This window comes from Salvelinus sp. IW2-2015, linkage group LG4p (assembly GCF_002910315.2).
Source record: "Salvelinus sp. IW2-2015 linkage group LG4p, ASM291031v2, whole genome shotgun sequence".
Classification (NCBI taxonomy): domain Eukaryota; kingdom Metazoa; phylum Chordata; class Actinopteri; order Salmoniformes; family Salmonidae; genus Salvelinus; species Salvelinus sp. IW2-2015.
The window spans coordinates 11,524,850-11,537,584 of record NC_036841.1 but is presented as its reverse complement, the minus strand read 5'-3'; the positions used below and the strand labels follow the sequence as shown (position 1 = coordinate 11,537,584).

The 12,735-nt window shown below is 46.7% G+C and overlaps 1 pseudogene; it reads left to right on the top strand.

Annotated features, from left to right (window-relative positions):
* The window catches only part of LOC111957184 (tumor necrosis factor alpha-induced protein 2-like), a 33,177-nt pseudogene that overhangs the window by 15,472 nt on the left and 4,970 nt on the right, over positions 1–12,735 (top strand).

Genomic DNA, 12,735 nt, shown 5'->3' with positions numbered 1-12,735 from the left:
GTTACATAATATCTGCCCTAGCCACAGCCTTCATAGAGATCCCATAGGCGGCCCTCGCAGCATTATAACTTTTGTGGTTTGGACTGAGGAAGGGTGGTGCCACTGCTGTACATTAGCTGGGTATGTTCTGTATGACAGGCTCAGGGGGCAAGTGCCTTGGAACAAAAGACCAGTGTTCCCATGTACTGTTTAGCTTAGCTAAGCGTCTGTGGAACTGCCCATTCCAGGCCAATCTGTTCTTTTAATGATCCCCGAATAGGCCGTCAAATCTGTGCAAAGCCCTCAAACATCTGGCGATCCAGTGCCGGTGTTATTTCAAGGGGACACGTTATAGGACCTAAAAAAAACAAAAACATCTCTACTAAAAGTGAGGGCCACTGACTTCTCACCTTAACGTGGTGATTGTGAGCAGGCCGAGCCACGGCGGACGGTTACTCCCTCTCTGTGACGCGTCGCCACCAGCCACACCATGCCAGGGCTCTGTCTGTGGGCAGACAACCATCATGTGGAAGACGRGGTGTCTTCCTATCACAAGGGAAGAGGAACAGTCATTTTCCACCTCCCGCTCTCTTTAAGGGAGATGTGCCTGGCTGTATTGTGTTTTATATTTAGCTGTCCTTCCGCTGCGTTGGCAGGCAACTTTGGAAATGATGGAGTGATGTTGGGGGGGGCGGGTATGGGCGGTGCCATGGCATCGCTGGGCGCTACTTCTCTTCCTCAAGCGGGACAGGGAAGGATGAGCAAGGCGGCAGGCCGGCAGCGGCGCGCCTCTAGTTCCTTTATGGGAACGGGGAGAAAAAACGGGCAACTCAGCACTGCCGTGGAAGCCGTGAGGTTCCCCGAACAGAGCGAGAGGGACGGTTATTTACACAGCTGATCTGTGACGCACCATAGCAGTGGTGCAATGTGCTTCGTAGGCCTATAAGAGAGAGTCCCCAAAGTGGTGTCATGTCACCGCCCCAGCCCCACACTTCCCTGCCCCTTTTCCTGGGGTCGTTGTGTTCAGTCACCACGCCAATTAAATGTAGGAGGAGGAAATTACTTCATTTCCTGCCATGCTGCTGGGCTGTGCAGGACAACAGCATGTGAATTGCTATCCGGCTGTCCAGAGACACAAATGACTTATGCAAGCAGATCGGGAGCCTTATTGAGTTTGAAACCTGATGCTGAGACACACAGCAGCCCATTCACAAGCATACAGTAAACAGACATGGCTGACTCCTCCTGCTTCTCATCAGACAGCTAACCTTCTCCTCCCAGTGCTGTGCTCATGCCCCAGTCGCCTCACTTGGGCTGGGCGGTATGCAGAGACAAGCATCTCCAAACACTCTAGGACACAGTGATTCACTACACTGACCCCTCTAATCACATTGTGTGATTACTGTAAAAACTGTAAAAACTCTACCTACCCCCTTGCACTTATCACACAGAATGTGTAAACAGCTCTTTGAGTTTTSTTTTGTGTAAACTATTGTTACACAATAGCGCTCCATGCATGTTACACAAGCAAGCATTCAATGCATGTATGTTTTTTGCCAAACTGTAGTTAGCTGCTTTGAGTGTAAGGGCTGGCTTTATAAAGGTGTAGTTGTACCGTACTCCGTTAGCTTGGGCCCACAACTAGCTCACCTTCATAAAACTGAGTGTTTTTTTGTTGCGGTAAAACCTGGTAATATATACTTTGACGTGTTCSTTGACGTATAGAGCTTAGCAACTTTAAATATGTCTGTATTGAAATATGCATACTGCTAGCTTTATTGCTTTGCAGGTGTGATTGGAAAGCTTCCTCCATCCACCATTCCGTTTCAGGTACTAGGAACACTTGCAGGTACTGGGAACACTGTTGATGGCTGATCTATGGATTGGTCAGTTAATGAGCAACTTAGAATGTGAGACCGTTCCCCATTTGTCCTAATGTTCTCTTGAACTTCTGCTATGCTTTTGTTACCCACCAGATCCCACCATGCGGAGGGAGGCACTTTTGCCAGCAAACTCCCATAATCACAATAAGTTAATCAACAAGTGTACTTTACCATCAGATAAAAGCTGACTGACCTTTGGTCTGAAATGCCATCATGGGGCCCAGGCATGAAGAGCATTTCAAAGCTCTCTGCTCTAGAAAAACCATCAACACCTAAAGTGGTGTATTCCTGTAAAATGATGGTTTTGTTTAGCACATAAGACTGTTTATTGGAATGAACTATGTAAATGAGTCTGTTCCATTTCGCATTTGCTTTCAGTAAGTGAGGTCATGTGAAAAGGACTCAAGGAGCCTTACAGTATGTTCGCCAATTACATTAGGGCAGCACAACCAGGGACTGAGTCAAAGACATGAAGTAGGGCTTGGTCTCAGGGGCGTCGTGCACCCATTATTTTAGAGGTGTCACGAAGTACGTGAGGATGGAGGGGTGGAGAATTTAGCATTTTTCAGAGTCGCTCCCCTCCTCAAGAAACCAACTCTCGARCCCTCTGACGTCAAAATACTACAGACCATTATCCCCCCGCACCTCTCTGATTCAGAGGGGTTGGGTTAAATGCGGAAGACACATTTCGGGTTGAATCCCCCTTTCCCCTTCTTTTTTTCTTTCCAAAACACATGAGCCTGCTGTCTCTGACCAACTCTCTCACTATCACTCACAGAACCATCTTCTTGGCCCTAACCAGTCAGGCTTCAAGACTGGTCACTCAACCGAGACCGCTTCCCTCTGTGTTGCGGAGGCTCTCCGCACTGCCAAAGCTGACTCACTCTCCTCTGTTCTCATCCTCCTAGACCTATCCGCTGCCTTCCACAACGTGAACCATCAGATCCTCCTCTCCACCCTCTCAGGGCTGGGAGTCTCAGGCTCTGCAAACTCTTGGATTGCATCCTACCTGGCAGGCTGCTCCTACCAGGTGGCGTGGAGAGGATCTGTGTCTGCACCAAAACATGCTAAGTAGAACCATAAAGGGTTCTTGGGTTTGTCCCGATAGGGGAACCCTTTTTGGTGCTAGGTAAAACCCTTAGCATATATCARAAGSCCTTTCTTTGATGGCCTAGTTACAGTATACCCTAACATAGCTGTGTTASGACACTCCTGGTTTTACAGGCCACATCATGCCTGCAAGTTGAGCTGGCTTGCAAAGTGACGTGTAATTCTTATCGGATTCCAGCCAGAGTTAGGATATCCAACAATGTTAACTTTTAACCATCCGCAACCTGCATTCAGAATGASTGCCAGGGTAGGGAAGATTGAATACTGAGACTATCTCAATCATCTGAACTGGAACAACCATCTCAGTAACGGGTGCAATAAGCCCAACTACTAACCGATTGGATTAGTTTAGCCTGTTTATCTTTGTGTAGCATAAAATGATTCAACCAATCAATGTATATGCAAAAACACAGATATTAAAACAAACAATTCTGAAAATCACCCTGCAATAGAGCATCCTGGGAAAATAGGATGTACAGCAATGGTTCTATGTACAACCCTTCTTGCCTTCCAAAGTACCCTTATTGCCTTCCAATGAATAATCGAAGAATCCTTTCTTCCAAAAAGGGTTCTTAGGTTGTTAAAGATTCTAGGTAGAARCCTTTGCCTTTCAAAGAACCCTTTTTTCTAAGAGTGTACTCTTTTCTCTCTATACTAAGTCACTCGGCTCTGTCATTATCCTCACGTGGTCTCTCCTATCATTGCTATGTGGATGACGCTCTGCGTGCTTAGCAGACGTCTCAGCTTGGGTGTCGGTCCACAAGTTCAAGCTCAACCTCGACAAGACGGAGCTGCCCTTCCTCCCGGGGAACGCCTACCAGCTCTAAGACCTCTCCATCACTGTGGACAARTCCACGGTGTCCCCCTCCCAGAGTGCAAATAATCTTGGCGTGACACTGGACAATACCCTGTCATTCTCTGCAAACATCAAAGCAGTGACCTGCCCCTGCAGGTTCATGCWCTACAACATCCATAGAGTACGACCTTTCCCAACACAGGAWGCGCCACAGGTCCTCATCCAGGCARTTGTCATCTCCCGTCTGGATTACTGCAACTCTCTGTTGGCTGGGCTCCCTGCATGTGCTATCAAACCCCTACAACTTATCCAGAACGCCACAGCTCGCCTGGTGTTCAACCTTCCCAAGTCACCCGCTCCTCCGCACTCTCCACTGGCTTCCAGTCAAAGCTCACATCCACGACCAGACCATGGTGCTTGCTTACGGAGCAGCAAGGGGAAKTGCCCCTCCRTACCTTCAGMCTATGCTCAAACCCTACATCCCAACCCGAGCACTCCKTTCAGTCGCCTCTGSTCTCTTGGCCATCCCACCACTATGGGAGATCAGCTCCCGCTAAGCCCAGTCAAAGCTTGTCTCTGTCCTGGAACCCCAATGGTGGAACCAGCTTCCCTCTGATGCTAGGACAGTCCCCGCCCATCTTAAGAAAATGTCAAGTAAGACCCTACCCATCTTAAATAAGACACCCCCCAAATCTACTTTMCTGATAACTTCTTTATTGAGGAAAAATGTACTTACTACCACTGTTATATGTGGTCTCACCGAGCTATCTTAAGATGAATGCACTGACTGTAAGTTGCTCTGGATAAGAGCYTATACTAAATGACTCAAATGTCATTTTWWWKTTWTWTTTTCTTTAACCTTTATTTWACRAGGCAAGTCAGTTAAGAACAAATTKTAATTTACAATGACGGCTTACCCCGGCCAAACCCTAACCRGGACGACGCTGGGCCAATTGTGCMCCGCCCTATGGGACTCCCAATCACGGCCGGTTGTGATACAGCCTGGAATAGAACCAGGGTRTGTAGTGACGCCTCTAGCACTGCGATGGAGTACCTTAGTCCGCAGCACCACTGGCGATTCCAATGTGAACTTCATAGAATTGCTTGGTGGGTAGTATTACAGAGAAACAACAAAACATTAGCATTTTATTTATTCATCAAGAAGGAATCAATCATTGCTCTGTGGTGCACCTTTTAAGGAACCACTTACTAGGGAGAATAGGCGGTGTGGGGGYGGGACTCTTTGCCTGGTCAGTCAGTGCCCCCCCCCCCCTCCGCAAAATACAGCTGACAGATCTTTTTGATCATTATTTTTTGATAAAACGTGGGCTTCAAAATGAAGTTTAGTCATTAATTTAACGTCTGAAAAATGAAAAAACTGGACAAACCTGAGGGCGCACATGCCTTTACTTGGTCTTYTCCTGTAGTTGACCAACAGARTTCATTGATTTTGACYGGCTGTGTTGCTCCTTCCAGAGGGTGAGGGGTGATGTCAGAGAGGAGTGTCTGGTGACTTCAATAGGAAATGGCCGACTTCATCACTGGTTTTAGTACTAATTTAAAAACTTTCTGTCAGACCACATCAGAGTAAGAGATGATGAGATCACCTCATTGGGTGAGGCTGGGCTCTAAAAGTCTATATGCACTTATGGGAACTTTCTGAAGCCAAAGTGGAGTTCCACAAGAAATACAATTTCTCCACTTTAATGCAAAGCAATATGAACTTTTATTAAATACTATTCCATAGCTATGCTAGCCGAATAAAAGACCTCAACCTGATAGAGAAGCGTCTAAGGAGAGGACAGTGAGTGGACATTCTGTGGGAATCTAGYATGCTTTATGTTTGGCACCCACATGTCCCTGATGGGATCTTTTGAAGTATGCAACTGAAGTAGAGATGAATCTAACCCACCTCTAGAGAGATCGGTTTAACCGTGTCCAATCTGCCCAAAAACAACAAGCCAAAGGGGACAAACAACATCTGTCTCTCAMGCCTGGAGCCTCTGATATGGATAGGACCTGATGTGGGAACCTGTGTAGGAGGTGACAACCTGGCTTAGCCTTTAGCTTGACGCGAAAACAAACATAGCTCGTAAACACGTTCAAAGCAAAGAATAGTCATGTTTACTTGAGTAGGTCTTGGATTTACATAGGACTTGATCCAATTGACCAGGTCATGTGTTGTGTGGCATAACAGATAGACAGGTGAGGGTGCAAGAGCACAGCTCTTTCCATTAGGATAGTGTCTCCATTCTGCCTTCTGACTTAATACAGCTGTATTGCCTATACATGATTTATCATGTGTTATGTGGAGTTGTATCATTTTCCTCCTCTCTCCTTTAGTTCTAGAAATTCTGCAGCTGGTGACTAAGAGAGACCTGTTCCTGGCTGACACACACATCCTGGAGCTGGAGCAGGAGTGTAACGAGGCGGCCGCAGCGACCCTGCCCTCATCGCCAGCAGGTGGTGCTGTCCCAGAGGACCTCAACAGCCCCGGGAYCAAAGACGGCGGCAGGCGCAAAGCCAAAGACGTGGAGCTGCTGTACGAAGCCCTGCAGAAGGAGCTGTGGGCGGTGGTGCGTGAGTCYCTGCGCTCCCCCACGGCGGGGCCCAACCTGGGGCTGGTGGTGCAGGTTCTGCAGCAGGAGGAGCAGYRGGACCGGGACTGGGCGCAGGYTGAGGGGGCGCTSCCCGGAGGCCCCAGACCCAGGCAGCTGAAGCAGCYGTGGAAGGAGGCGMTGGCGGAGGCAGCAAACGGGAGCCTGCCCCAGAGGAACGAGGCCCAGGGCGGGGAGCTGGCGGACTACCTGGACAGGGTGCGGACCCGGGTGGTGGAGGACCTGGGGGCGGCCAAGAGGAATGTGGTGCCAGTGTACCCAGAGGAGTACGAACCCTTCCAGGTGTACCTACAGAGCTACCACCAGGCGGTGGCCCGCAGACTGCAGAGCATCACTGACGACCAGCTGCTGATCACAGATATCTACTCTCTGCTGGACTGGCTCTACAACATCTATAACAAGTGGGTGTCCATCTTAAAGGCCACTGAGTGTAGACTATTGAATAGTTCATTCAATAATTGTGTATTGCAACTTGTGATTTTACACATATTAGATTTTGTAAGTAGCAGAATTGCATTACAAAAAAAGGAATGAACAAAAGTATATAGCTAAATGTCAGGTTGTAACAAACTTGCATGAACCACAAACTTGTCAGAAATGTTTCATTTCATTTTCACTTTATGCTTTCACGGTAAAGCATGTTACAAGGTGGTGTGATGTTATTGTACGTAATACTGTGCATAAATACTGTCGATTATACTGTACATAAACAGTCGTTTATTAGTTAAGTGTTACTCTATGGGTATGCCACTGACTCTGGCCTCCTACTGTAATCGCTCCAGGGACGTCCTTGGAACAGTCAGCATGACGATGCCCTTCAACAGGTCCAAGCTGGGGCCACTGTTGCCCTCGGAGACCGTGGACAAACTGGAGCTGGACTGTCTCAACTCTGTCAGGGTAAGGGCCGACCATCCACCCCTCACCCCTCCTCATTTGGTGCGCCCCGAAAGGGTGCTCCTATGGTCCTTCCTGTCCACCTAAAGGGAGGGATATCACTCTGACCAGTGCAGCCAATCAGTGCGCACCGTCTCAGCGTCAGCTCGTGGGTTTTCCTGTCTACGACGGACACCACACAATGGAAGCCAGACAACAGGCCATTTAGCTCAGGTCATTACGCAACTCACTTGCGAGTCAAGTCCAGGTAAGCTAGAGCACTGTTGTGTGTGTGATACTCTGTTCACTGTTGGAGAGCCAGGGCCCAGGGCCCAGGGTCCATGTATGTAGACATAATAGTTAGTAGTCCACAAGTAAATCCTGCAGAGGAAAAAGAGCACTGGGGTTATTGGCAGCGTGGCCTGTGGGCTGGCAATCAATCATGCCCCTGCGGGCTCATCCACCAATGGGAGGAAACCTTCACCTAAAATATAAGGGGATGTTTACAAAGGGGATATAGATCAGAACAAATGAAGCCAGATTTACAGTATTATCTGTGATTCTACGCCTTTATCCATCTTGATGTCTTGACGGCATCAGTTGGGAATATTTTGATGCTTAGTGGCTGCAGAGCTCACAGTGGTTCAGTGCARGGTTGWGTTGTGTCTGACCYRGRGGTCTGGTTGCGTTCCAGGAGAAGGTGACCACAGAGCTGTCTCAGGTGCTGGACGAGGAGGAGAAGCGTTGGATGGAGACGCTGCACATCGAGGAGTATCAGATCACACTGGCTCGCACCGTCATCCAGGTACGCGTGCGCAACACACACACAACACACACACACACACGTCAACACACACCACACACACACACACACACCCACACCCCTGCACACACACACACAGTCACAAACACACACACATGGGCACACACGTTTACCACGCACACACACAGGGATAGATATCAGGAGCTTACGTAAGTAATTGATTTCTTCCCTGATTTTGATGAGGCCCGGCCATGATGGTTTTGTATTGCTGCCTGAATGTGGTCACTTCGTACTTTGAGGATAAACTCATCATTCCTAAGGCAGCAGCCAAGTCAATACAGACGCTTCCGTTAGTAACTCTCATCACAGCTCACTGTTTTAAGAGTCACTTCACTGGCCTCTAGTGGCCATGATTGGTCAGCAACTTTCTACACAGATGCCCGTAAAAAAAAAAGAAAGCGTCAATAGCATTTCACACATAATACACGTTTGCCAACATTACATCTGGTACGTGTGTGTGTGTATGTGTGTGTGCAGAGGCTGCAGGTAGATCTTGAGCAGTCAGCTGCCATCAACAGAAACCTGGGTTCCCGTGTGGCTCAGTGCAGTCTGAATGGTCTGGCCGACTTCCTGTACAGGGTGAGAGGACCACACACTGTAGAATGACATGTTACACACTGTAGTAGTCCTAGAACACACTGTCTCATTCATATTAATATAAGCCATGAACACACTGTCTCATTCATATTACATAATAAGGCCAAGAACACACTGCATCATTCTATTACATAATAATAAGGCCAGAAGCACACTGTATTATTATATTACATAATAAGGCCAAGAACACACTGCATCAATTATTAACATAATATAGGCCAAGCACACTGCATCATTATTATTACATAATAAGGCCAAAGAACCAACTGCATCATTATTATTACATAATAAGGCCAAGAACAACACTGCCATCTTATTATACTATAAGGCCAAGAACACACTGCATCATTATTATTACATAATAAGGCCTAGAACAAAGTCACTGTCATCATTCTTAGAATGAAAAGAGTATTACACAGGGCCAAACCTATAGTTGTCTCACTGCCCACTACATTTTATTTTGCAATAATGCTAGAATATATCAACTGGAATCCACCAGTTCAACTGGAATATTGAAACTAACATCTCTTTGAGACGTTCTAATACTGTTATAATTGCTTAATTTTCAGCTTCCAAAGGAAYGTGGAGATGTTCCARGAGGGTCTGGTCAACATGGTTGGGGATAACGAGGATGGATATGTCTCCAAGACCATRGCCCTGGTCAACTGCTGTCTCCCTTTCAGGTAGGACTGTTGTAGCAGTAGTAGGCTAGCCTGCATTGTGTTACAGTCGGTCCATTTCCACAATAACGCCTTAAATGGAAATTCCACCCCAAAAATATATTTTGGTATTTGTTTTGCAGCCGGTATGATGCAAAATGCATCACACCGGCTGTATTTCTGTATTTTTAAAGTTATATATCTTGAAGACTTGATTGCTGACATGCAAAACATTTTAGGACAACAATGGACTAATGAAATTAACACCAAAATATCYTTTTTGGGTGGAGTTTCCCTTTAAATACTATACTCAAAAACAATTCCCCAAAATGGTACCTGTTAGCATTCAAGTTTTCAAGTACAGAGCAAAAACTGCCTTGATGTGTTTTCATAATATTCCTTAAAACATGCATAAATCATGTAAGTGTACAATGTATTCATTAGTCTGCTGTGACTGTGTGTGTGCAGGGGTTTTGTCCAGCGCTGTGTGCAGTGCGACCCTGCCATCAGTGAGGACTCAGCCAGGCGAGCAAACACTTCCCTGGACAGAATAGTCAACCAGGGAGTGAAGGTGCTGAGTGACAGACTGTATGAGCGCATAAGGGTGAGTGTTCTTAACACACACACACACACACACACACACATGTAAACACACACACATAGGATTCCTAAACACACCCATGGTCACAGCTTTCTAACACAACATGTAAACAACCTCACACACATACACTGCTATGTCTTACTATACTTGTGAGTACTTTTTGGGAACCAACAATTGATTCCCATTCAAAATCGTATTTTCCCTAAACCCTAACCCTCAACCTTTACCCTTACCCTTACCCTAACTCTAACTTTAACCCCTAACCCTATACCCTAAACCTAAACCCTAAACCTAACTCTAACTCTAACCCTAATTCTTACCCTAACCCTAACTCTAACTTTAACCCCTAACCCTATACCCTAAACCTAACCCCTAAACCTAACTCTAACTCTAACCCTAATTCTTACCCTAACCCTAACTCTAACTCTAAACCCTAATTCTTACCCTAACCCTAACCTAACTCTAACCCTAATTCTTACCCCTAACCCTAACCCTAACTTTAACCCCTAAAACCCTATACCCTAAAACCTAACCCCCTAACCCCAATTTCTAACTCAAATTCTTACCCTAACCCTAAACCTAACCCCTAAACCTAAAATAGCCTTTTTACAAGTGAGGACCGTCCTCACTTCTCAGAATTTTAGTTGGGTTACTATTCTGATGATGACTCTGGTACTTACAAGTATAGTAAAATGTTTACACACAACACACACACACACACACACACCACACACACACACACACACACACACACACACACACCACACACACACACACACACACACACACCAACACACACACAAACACACACACACACACACACCAACACACACACACCACACACACACACACACACACCACACACACACACCCTCAGCGTCCCTCTGTCTGCCATGTGTCCCAGAATATAAGCACATCTTATCAGTGTTCTCCACATGGCTTGCCCTCAAAGCTTCAGGGATGTGCTGAAGAACTGAGCCCTAAAATAGCTGCTCCAATGTGACAAACATGTTAAATAAGATTAGATTGGCAGCATGCCACATAGTTTCTGGCAGATATGCAGTTCCGCTCCTCTTCAGTAACCGCCATAGAGACGGGCAGTGCCAGTCGTCCAGGGGCACAGAGCCGCATCGCATCCTCTTGACCGAGCTGGGCTTTTTATGCTGTTGTCGTTGGGTAGGAAGTCACAATCTGTGAAATGACTGGTCTAAACGGCCCACACATCCTCATAGGAAGACACAAACCCAGGAGGGGGATTCAGTTAGCGATAAAACACGGATCTGACTCAGTGACATGGACGTCTCCACACCCACATCTCTCTGTCTCCCTCCCTTCCTTGTCTTCTTCATTCTCTCCCCATTTTCCTGTCTCTCTCTCTTGCTCACTCACATTTTCCCTCTCCTGGCCATATTTAGCCCTTCTTTGACAAGCTGGTGAAGAGGAAGTGGCTGAACAACACAGAGACCTATGAGCAAATCGAGTCCCATATTAAGGAACACTTCAAGAAGTTCCGCAGGATGGACAGCCCACCCTATCAGGTACATGCAGAGACACAGCAAGTATGAGCCATGTAAACATGGGGAGGCGCTAAGGTCCTCTGGCACAATGTCACAATGTGCACTAATAACTCAAAAGATATTTGACTGGTTTTAATTCTAAGCAACGAAAAAAAAGCAGTGAATGTTCAGGAGGAAACTGTTTTTTTTATTGATCGACTGAATGGATGTTGGTTGATTGAATGATTCCTTCTATCTTCCCTTGTTCTCCCAGGTCCTGGTGGGAGAGGTGCATAGACGGGTTCTGATGGAATACCTGCGCTCCCTCATGAGGGGAGGATCATCTGCACGTCACTCAGAATGAGGAAGAGGATGGCTGGACGACTGCGTGACGAGGGCAAGCATGTCAAAAGTGCTCTTCAAAGATCTGGTGAGTCAATTCTAGAACAACTATGCTATACTAGAGAACCGTAGTCGGATCAACAGTGCTGCCTGTGACATGACGCAACGAACGGCGTGTGGCGTGTGCATGTGTGTGTGTGTGTGTTTGTTTGCATTCATGAGTGTGTGCTCATTAATCACGTTTGACTGGGATGTGGCCTGTATGTGAGAGTTACTGAAACAACTCTGATGAGTTCAAACAAAGGAGACGTGAAGTACAAATTAATAAAAAATAAAATATATTTGTCCTCGGAAAGAGGGTTAAAAAAAGAGAGAAAAAATTATGGCTACTGTAGCCCAGATAGAGATGGAGACCAGGCAGGCCGTTTGCACAAGGGGCAGATCACCTCACCCTTCACTCCAGCCCACTCCCTATCCTTCCCTCTGTGGCGTCCGCCCCTTTCTCCAGATAAAACATCCATTTGTCACCTCTCTGGACAACAGGATAGCGTTGTTTACAGACGAGTGGTCTGGCATCCTGCCCTGGGCCTTAGAAGCCCTGACAAGCCTTTGGGGTRGAGTGGAGGACCAGAATGAACCTCTGGTCGACCACACGGTTTAGTCCTCTCAGAATWACAGGGTCACTTTGATYCTCAGGTAATTGAGTTTGCATGCTCAATACTGTCGCTGTACTTCTAACCTTGGTGTTTTGGGTCTATGTTATCGGATGGTTCCCTCCGGTCAAACAAATGCGTGAACATCACCAATTTTAGTTGTAACCATTAAAGGCTTGAAATCACTTAATCTAGCTCTGGGTTTGAGCCGTTGACAAGGTAGTAGATTCAAAGGCATTGAGTTGGAGAATAGCCTGTTGACCTGTCGTGAGCTGCAGAACTAGTTGAACATGAATAGCCCTGTT